Source organism: Dioscorea cayenensis, chromosome 6, assembly GCF_009730915.1.
Source record: "Dioscorea cayenensis subsp. rotundata cultivar TDr96_F1 chromosome 6, TDr96_F1_v2_PseudoChromosome.rev07_lg8_w22 25.fasta, whole genome shotgun sequence".
Classification (NCBI taxonomy): Eukaryota; Viridiplantae; Streptophyta; class Magnoliopsida; order Dioscoreales; family Dioscoreaceae; genus Dioscorea; species Dioscorea cayenensis.
This window is the reverse complement of record NC_052476.1, coordinates 9802240-9811737: the sequence shown is the minus strand read 5'-3', so window position 1 is coordinate 9811737 and position 9498 is coordinate 9802240. Positions and strand designations below refer to the sequence as shown.

The window sequence follows — 9498 nt, the reverse complement described above, 5'->3', positions numbered from 1 at the left end:
ATGAGCAACAACGAACACTATCCGATTATGCCAGACCTTCAGTGTTGGGGACACAATCGAGTATTGTACGTCCCCCAATTACAGCTCAGAATTTCGAGCTAAAGCCGGCATTCATCCATATGCTGCAGCAGTCCACACAATTCAACGGTTTGGCCAATGAGGATCCAAACAGTCATATAGAGAGCTTCCTCGAGGTGTGTGACATGATGAAGATAAATGGTGTGATGGATGATGCCATCAAGTTGAGAGCCTCCCCATTTTCCTTAAAGGGGAAAGCGAAGTAGTGGCTACACTCAATACCTAGAGCATCAATCATTACATGGGAGGAGATGGTAGAAGCTTTTCTAGCCCGTTATTTCCTTCCCAAAAAATCAGCAAAGCTTAGGAATGAGATCTCATCCTTTATGCAGTTGGACTTGGAGTCTCTATTTGAGATATGGGAAAGGTTCAAGGAACTCCTGCACAAGTGTCCGCAACATAGATTCCCGGAGTGGATGATTGTTCAAACCTTCTACAATGGTTTGAACCCGAGTAGAAGGCAACTCTTGGATGCGGCGGAAGGAGGTACCTTAGGTAGCAAAACCCCCGATGAGGCTCGTCAATTGACTGAGGAAATGGGGTTAAATAGCTACCAGTGGAACGCTAGGGAAAAGAAAAAACGTGGCCGGTGTCAATGAAATTGATGCGGTAACTTCATTGGCGGCCCAAGTGGAGAGTTTGAGTAAGAAGCTAGATCTTATAGCTTCGAATAGAGTTGTAACCATGACCAATTGCACCGGTTGTGGTGGAGGACATGCTCCCTCCGATTGCCCAATCATCATCGGTGATGTTTCTTCAGTTGAGATTGTTGACTTTGTAGGTAATGGAATGAGACCTCAAGGGAATCCATACAGCAACACCTACAATTCAGGTTGGAAGAATCATCCCAATTTTTAATGGAGTAATCAAGGACCACAGAAGACCATGGGGGTTCCAACAACAACAACAAGCCCCTCAAGTGGAAAACATAATTTCAGGTTTGGAAACCCGAATGACGGATTTGGAGAAGCACTTGGCTAGATTTGTTCAATCGGCAAATACAAGGTTTGAATCAGTCGAGGCTACACTTCACAATCACACCACCTTCTTGCACAATCTTGAAAATCAAGTGGGGCAAATTGCAAAGTCTCTCTCTGAAAGGCCACATGGGAGTTTACCAAGTAACACGGAAACCAACCCAAGAGAACATGTGAAGGCGATATCTTTGAGAAGCGGTCGTGAGCTTGAAGGGAGGCTTCCGAGTGAGAAGCTGAAAGAATATGCACCTAGAGGTTATAGAGGTTGAGAAGGGAGCAAACAAAGAGAAAGAGGTGGCACCCCCACCTTTCAAGCCAAGAATCCCTTATCCCTCTAGTTTGAAGAATGACCAAGGGGATGAGCAGTATAAGAAGTTCCTGAGTTTGTTCAAGCAACTCCACATCAACATTCCTTTTGTTGAGGCTTTGGCCCAAATGCCTAAGTATGCGAAGTTCCTGAAAGACCTATTGACCAACAAGAGGAAATTGGAGGAGAGTGCTTCAGTGGTGCTTGATGCTTCATGCTTGGCGGTGTTGCAAAAGAACATGCCGAACAAAAAGAATGATCCGGGAAGCTTCATTATTCCGTGTAACATCGGCAACTTAGGTGAGGAAATGGCATTGGCGGATTCAGGGGCAAGTATCAACGTCATGCCATATACTTTCTTCCAAAAACTAGGCTTGGGTGAGCTTAGGCCTACTCGGATGACTTTACAATTGGCGGACCGAATGGTACAACATCCGCGAGGCATCATTGAAGACGTGCTTGTCAAGGTGGACAAGTACATTTTTCCGGTTGACTTTGTAGTGCTAGATGTCGATGAGGATGCGGATGTACCCTTGATACTTGGGAGACCATTTTTGCAGACTTCCAAAGCATTGATTGACATGGACGGCGAAGAGCTTACATTGAGAGTCAGGGACGATAAGCTCACTTACCTCCTTGCTGAAGCCATGCGGCATTCTCTCGATTTTGATGACACTTTGTATTTTCTAGACACTACTGATGAGATTGTTGATGAATATATACAGGAAATGTTCAACCCGGATCCGTATGAAGGTTTGTTCGACCAAGAGGAGAGCAATGAAGAAGTAATGATGCTTGGTTCGAATGGAGAGGAAACATCTACCCCAGGGATCTTGAAGAATGTGCTCCAGAAAATGAAGAGGGCTAGGAGACTCCACCGAAAATGCCCCAAGACTATTGGAGACATACATGAGCCAAGGAAGTTGGATGAACGATTGCTAGGTGGTCCGAAGCCCGATAGTACACCCTCTACCCTCAAGAGACTTTGCACATCATGCTTTCAAGTTATGGGTAAAAGGGCAACCTTTATTCATGAACCCCCGTGAGGTAAGAAAGATACGTCAAGCTTAGTGACGTTAAATAAGTGCTTCTTGGGAGGCAACCCAAGTGTTTACTGTTTTTGTACCTTTTAGTTTAGTTTGTTCGCATGAATAAATTGTTAAGTGTTGGTGTTGAAATTTTTGAGTGCTTGTGCTGCGATTTTATGTTGGGTTTTTTTTTTTAAAAAAAAAGTATTTATTATGTGTTTTGTTGCGAATTGGTGAAGTTTGGTTGTCTGAGTTCTATTTTGTGTTTTTATCTTTTAAATTTTGCATAATAGGGCAGGCTCCGAGTGTGTAAACATGTTCAGGCTAGTTCTGCAGAGCCTGCAGGTTTTTCTAAGTCATCCAGAGAAAACACACGGGCGTGGGGAATTTCCGCTCGCCCGTGGATGTGTACTATGAGCTCATCCAGAGAGGGCACGGGGCGTGTGCCTTCCTGCAGAGTTGGGCAGATTTTCCCGAGAACACACAGGGGCGTGGACTCGACCCTATGGGTGACCTTGTGAACCCCACACGGGCGTGGGTAATTTCCGCACGGCTGTGCGAAACTCTGCAGGTTGCTCCCTCCATCCCGAGAAAATACAGGGGCGTGCGGCTGCTCCTGTGAATTGGGCTTGTGAATGTCCACGCCCGTGGGGAATTTCCGCACGAGCGTGTGGAAGACTTGATATCTTTCTCAGATGTCCAGGAAAGCAACAGGGGCGTGCATCTGCCCCTGTGGGTCTGGCGCACGGGCGTGGATAATTTCCGCACGCCCGTGGGAGATCGTTCTAAGTTAGTGAGAGTTTTTCCCTAGAGAGCACGGGGGCGTGCATACGCCCCTGTGGAGCTTTTGAAGTGAGGCGCACGGGCGTGGGGAATTTCCACACGCCCATGTGGATGCACAAAACGCCAAAAGTCTTGAGCTTTGTTTAAAAAGGGGATGATTTCTCTCCTTCTTCACGACTCTTTTTCACTTGAAAACACTCTCACAACATTCTCTCAGTCCATTGCACCTATTTGGTGGGATTTTAGCAAGTTTTCCGGCCGGCTCTTTATTTTCTCACTTCTCCTCGTCGGTAAATTCATTTTCTTCATCTTCTTCGTCAATTTTTATCTTTTTTGATTAATCTGGTTAATAATGCTTCGTTTCTTTAATTGGAACAATGATTTACGTTTAGAACGAATTTAGAGATATTATTGAGTTGTATTTTTGGATTGTTGATGCCTGGCCGTGCGGTTCTCACGCCCCGTGAATCCACACGGGCGTGCAGAAATTCCACATGGCCGTGTGGATTTCTGCAATATTGTTTTATTAACATTGTTTGACTAATTTTGTTTAAGTTTGGCAGATCATGGCACCTAGGACAAAGAAGCAAGATGATAAGAGGCCACGTGAGTCATCCTCTGAGCCCGAGGGCATGCGATTTGCGATTCCTGAACATCAGGCCCGTTATGAGCGCTTATCGAGACTCCGCTTCGAACAGACATGATTCCTGGACACGACTATATTACGAGATCTTCAGCAGGAAGATGAGTTCGCTGATGAGATTGAGGACCTTGTTTTAGATGGTGGTTGGCGGCAGTTGTTGACGATTAGAGAGCCAGCTATCCGAGAGTTTGCACTAGAGGTGCTCTCCTCGTTTGAGTTTGATAGAGCGTATGCAAGCTTCAACAGTTTGGGCACCATTCAGTTCAGAGTGTTTGAACGCCACCATAGTTTGAGCATTACGCAGTTTTCCATACTACTTGGCTTATACGAGGAGGTATTCACAGATTCAGAGGAGTATGCACAGTTGCCTACTGATTATCCTGTAACCTTGACCCTGCAGAGAGCTTACAGAGTGCTATGTGGTCAGGGTCAGTACGAGCCGGGGGTCTCCAAGGCCACATACCTTTCCCGACCTGGCTAAAGATATTTGCACGCCATCATGAGTAGGTCGGTGAATGGCCGTGGCGATAGTACTGGTGTCTTGAGCCGCCAGGAGTTGCTGTACTTGTACTCGATGGTAGAGCGCGTACCAATCCACTTAGGGCACATCTTGGCTGATTACATCAGACACCAGGGACAGTACACTAGACTAGGAGTGATCTTCTTGGGCCCTTACATTACGAGATTAGTGCTGGGCATGGGTCTCTTGGAATCGATTCGCAGGGCCGAGAAGACCAGTGTACCCGCTCCCCTGGGTCTAGAGACGATGCGGTTGATGGGCATGGTCCGCAGGGTTCGGACAGGGGTTTTTGCGTTAGTTCTACCCGTCCCCGAGCTTCAACCCGCATCGATGGAGACCGAGGCACCTCCAGCGGCCGAGGAACCACCCCCAGTGCGTATGTTTTCACCTTCTTAAGCCAATGATCGCTTTGAGAGGCTCGAGAATGCTATAGGAGTGGTCCGAGCCGAGATTGCTGAGATTAGGTCTACGCAGGCCACTCAGTACACAGAGTTCATGGCGCGTTTGACATATTACAGTAGATCCTAGAGTGAGACGTTGCCTCATCATTCGTCCTGCAGCCAAGGACTCTTCAGGCACCGCCAGTACCTCCAGCGCCTCCATCCTTGACCCCAGCACTAGAGGACCCACTATATGCTTCCACTTCAGCAGCAACAGCAGCGGAGCCCGAGAACGACTCCGACACTTGACCTTTCTTTTACTTTCATGCATTTTACTTTATCTTATTTTCTTGTTTTTAGACTTGTTCACTCATAAAGGATTTTCCTTCTGAGTTTATGTTATTTTGCATTATCGAGTTGTATTCATTGCTTCATCTTTTATACACTCGAGTTATTTTTATTTTTCTTGAGCTTCACTGAACCCCCTCTTGTATGCGTGCAGATGGTCTTGTCTTCTTGGAAATTGAGACTTAGTCATGGACACAGTCAAGGTGCTTCGGCACTTGGCCATGCGAGCTTCACAACCCGTTGGAACACTACACCCAATGAATTAGCTTCATCAAACGCAACACTAAGAGTCAGGGGAGTATTGTTTCGATTGCTTCTCCCACATCTATTTTTGAATGATATATTTTGAGTGAGCTTGCATGTGTACATTGAGGACAATGTACAACTTAAATGTGGGGGGGGAGTTTCATAATGCGCACATCTTTTCTATTGTTCTTGATTGATATATGCTCACATAGCCAATGGAGGTTCACCTTAGTTGCAATGTTTGTATTCTTAAGTCTAGGAGAATTGTTAACATTGAATGTTTTCATGCTCTAGTTCTTGCTTGAATTTTTAGGAATTTTTGCCCGATGTACACTTAGTGCACTACTGACTCTTTGAACTCTATTGGAAACTCATGTTTGATGTTAAGGGGACTAGTTAGGTTTACTTCTTTTGCTAAAATGAAAAAAAAATGGAAAAATGAAAAGAATGAAAAAAATAGTTTTTTGTTTTTTTGTATTTGTTGGGTGGAAAGAGCTACCACCTATGAAGTATGAAGCTACTCTCACAAGTCAGATACTAGTTATGCCCTAATGAGAGAAAGAGCTATCTCATAGGATGAGTGAAAGCTACCACCCGGGTAGAAAGAGCTACCACCTCGAAAGTGTAAAAGCCACCTTAGCGGCCGTTTTGGAAAGGGCTACCTTAGAGGATGTGTGAAGCTACTACCATCTTTTAAAATTTTTATCACTTGTGTAGATAAATAAGTCCCTTGCATTTAGAACTTTGAGGATTATAACTTGGGGTGTTTTGAGTGAGTTCATACACTTACACAAAATTCGGGTTTGTTATCCTTTTTTATTCAAGTTTTTAGCTAGAGCATTGATTTTTCGTATTTAGTGTTGAAATTTTCCTTACTTGTAGAATGCTATATTTGTATACTTTGGTGAACCTAAGGCCAAACACTTTCAATATTTTCTTCATTGATGCACAGAATGTTCTAATGTTTTCTTGAGGACAAGAAAAAGCTTAAGTGTGGGGGAGTTTGATAAGTGCTTGTGCGATATGAATGTGAAGCGTTCATTCCTTATGTTGAGCATTAGTTTTCTCAGTTTTTTACATTAATATGTGTGTTTTTATGTTACTTTTATGCAGGTAGGGTTGTGAGGCCGAGTATGAAGGAAATGGACCAATGTGGATCATAATGCACCTATTTTGGAGGAGATCTTCCTAAGGTTCAAACGAGAAGACATAGGACAGGTGTGAGATGCTAGAGTGTGTGCCAACATCCTTGCATTCGAGTGAGTACATCCATTTGGAGGGGCACAAAGGCAGGCATTGATAAGTGTCTAAATGTAGGTGTTTTCATATATTTATCGTATTCACTTTGCATGTATTTTGTGAGGTTTGATGCCCGTTTTATGCTTAATCGTCTTCTATTTGCTTTGTAGGGCATAAGGAAGCCATGGAGAACAAGAAGATATCATTTGGGCAAAAAGAGAAGAAAACAGGAATTTCATACTACCCAGTATGGGGGCCGTATGCACTGTAGCAGTGGATTATTTTGGAGTGTCTGCCCAGATTTCCATACTACCCAGTATGGGGGCTGTATGCACCCCTGTATGGATCGCAAATCTAGGGTTTTTGGGTGCTATACGACCCCCATAGGACCACCATATGACCTGTATGCCTCGGGGGTTACCAACTTTAGGGCAGAAAAGGGGGACTTTTTCAGCTAGGCTTTTTCTAGACCTTTTCTTGGCCGATTTTGGGGAGACACTAAAGAGGTTTTTGGTTGACCTTGAGTAGGAGAAGAAGGGCAAGGAAGCTAGAAGATCATCCAAGCCCAAGGTCCAAGACTCTCAAGGCAAGAAGCAACATCATTCAAAGGGGAGATCTACCACGCTTTGAAGGAAGGAGACCCGCGGCTAGAGGAAGCGTCATTCGGCATTCCTTTGGCGAGGGAAGCATCATTCGGCATACATTCTACCTCCTCCTCCACCATTTCATCTAGGGAGTGTCACTCATGCTTTTCTTGTGTGTTTTGCTTGATTATATTACTTGTTGTGGGATGATGACACACTAGACCCCCAAGTCCACCTGGTGTTGGTGAACCTTGAGGGGGGGTTTATCATGTATTTTTGGATGATTACTTGTTAATTCTTTGCTTGGGTAATTTTGATATCTAATCCATTGTTTTCATGCTAAGTGCTACATTAAGGAGAAATCCGTAGCTCTTTTATGAGTGATGCATGTAGATGTGACTTGCTCGCATGTATTAGATCATGAATGGATTAGAAGGGGATACTTGTATCATCACGCCGAGAAATTGGGTGTTTGGTAGCCCTCCATGTTGGTTTAATCCGAAGAAGAGTAGGTTTATTCCTAAGCTAGATTTCCTCATACTTAATGCAATCGTAGGGATGTAGATTTGGGAGAAATTCCTATCTATGTTCGTAAGGGATTAGGGTTCAATCGCCGTGAAATTGGGGTTGTTCTAAACTTGGAATCTCATGGTCCATTTTACCGTTGCATCTTTAAATCATCATCCATGTTGCATGATAACCCCTCAAGGGGATCCACATCCATAGGCCTTTGCATTATATTTTATTTCTTTCTTGCCCATTGCTTGTTCTCTCTTATTTGGTCATAATCTCATTTTAGTTTTAATTGCTTTAGTAGAGTAAAAATCCATCATTTGAGATCTTAGGTTAGATAATAGCTTGAGAAGGAGTAATAGGAGATCCTTATCCCCGTGGAATACGATCCTCGTGTCTTCATGCGAGGTATTACTTGGCGATCCCGTACACTTGCGGGGAAGCAATCAAGTTTTTGGCGCCGTTGCCGGGGATCTTAAGGAATTCTAGGAAACTTTTAGATTATTACTCTAGCCATTTATCTTTTCTTTTGTAAACATTTGTCTTTCTATGTTTCTTTTACACCTTTTGTCCATATTTATTTATTTTTCTTCTTAATTGTTTTCTTTGTTAGCTTATTGATTTTAGTTTTACATGTTGACACAGGGCCATGGATTCTCAACAATGGGTTTACCCTCACCAAGGATTGCTACAGGAACCGACTTTTCAAAAACCGTGGCATTACCATCCTCCAGTTGACAAGCAACTTAATCGTTGGGGATTCAATACACAAGATGTTTTTGCAAGTTTCATGAGGTATGCAGATGCCGAACTTGATGCTAGGAATGCCAAAAATTTTAATGCTCAACAAACTCTTCAAAGCGTGGAAAACAAGATGGGAGAGTATTCCAAAGAATCAGTCAAATTGCCACCATCTATAGAAGCCCAAATTGAAAATGGCACAAGAGATGAAGAGAAAATCAATGCGATTGTAGTGGATGCTCATATTGAGGTGTTGGAGGTGGAAGAAGCAAATGATGTAGCATCAATACCTTCTGAGCAAATGGTAGAGTTTTCACCTCAATGTGAAATGAAAGAAGAAAAGGGGGAGGATGGCATCATGGTCATGAAAACATGTAAGGAAGTAGATGAAACTCAATCGACCACATGTGATGATGCTACTTGCCTTAACATTGATTTTTCCATCCATCCATCAATTTTAGTCAAGTGCAAAAACAAAATTCCAGGAATTGTATATGAAGATGTGGGAATGAAACCAATGTCATCCTTGAACCCACCAATGCCGGGCTTGGACAATTCCCAACCAAAACTTTTTCCTTGGCGGCCCAAGCAAATGTTATGGGCACTTGAAGTTCATCACACCATGGTTGAGAGAAAAATTGTGGATAGGATGTTAAAGCCACCAATTGACCCACCTATGCAAAGCTTCGTGAGTTCTCAACCAAACTTGTTCCCTTGGAAGCCCAAGCAACACTTTTTGATGATCCAAGGCAACTTTCCAAGAGTCGAGGAAGAAAATGTGGGTAGGAGGTTGAGGCCGTCCAATAACCCACCCATGCCGAACTTAAACAACTCTCGACCAAAGCTTTTTCCTTGGAGGACCAAGCAACTTTGTGGTGGGGTACTCAAAGGAATTCTTGTCGGGACAAAAGAAGAAGCGGGGAGGAGGTTCAAACCATCTAAGGATCCGCCCAAGTTTAAATTGCACAATTCCCGGCCCAAGCTTTTTTCTTGGAGGCCAAAAGGTAACTCATGCTTGGCCTTCAATTTAACACCATCCCAGAAGGTATGTTTCGTATTTCTTGGTAGTTCTTATGCAACTTCTAGCCGGGATGAACACACCATTTTCAAG

General features: G+C 43.8%; 1 non-coding gene across 1 annotated transcript; it reads right to left on the bottom strand.

Annotated features, from left to right (window-relative positions):
- Positions 1-377: 377 nt before the first annotated feature.
- LOC120264180 lies at positions 378-484 on the bottom strand. Its single transcript, XR_005537351.1, has one exon. It is a non-coding gene; the product is annotated as a small nucleolar RNA R71 (small nucleolar RNA).
- Positions 485-9498: the final 9014 nt, after the last annotated feature.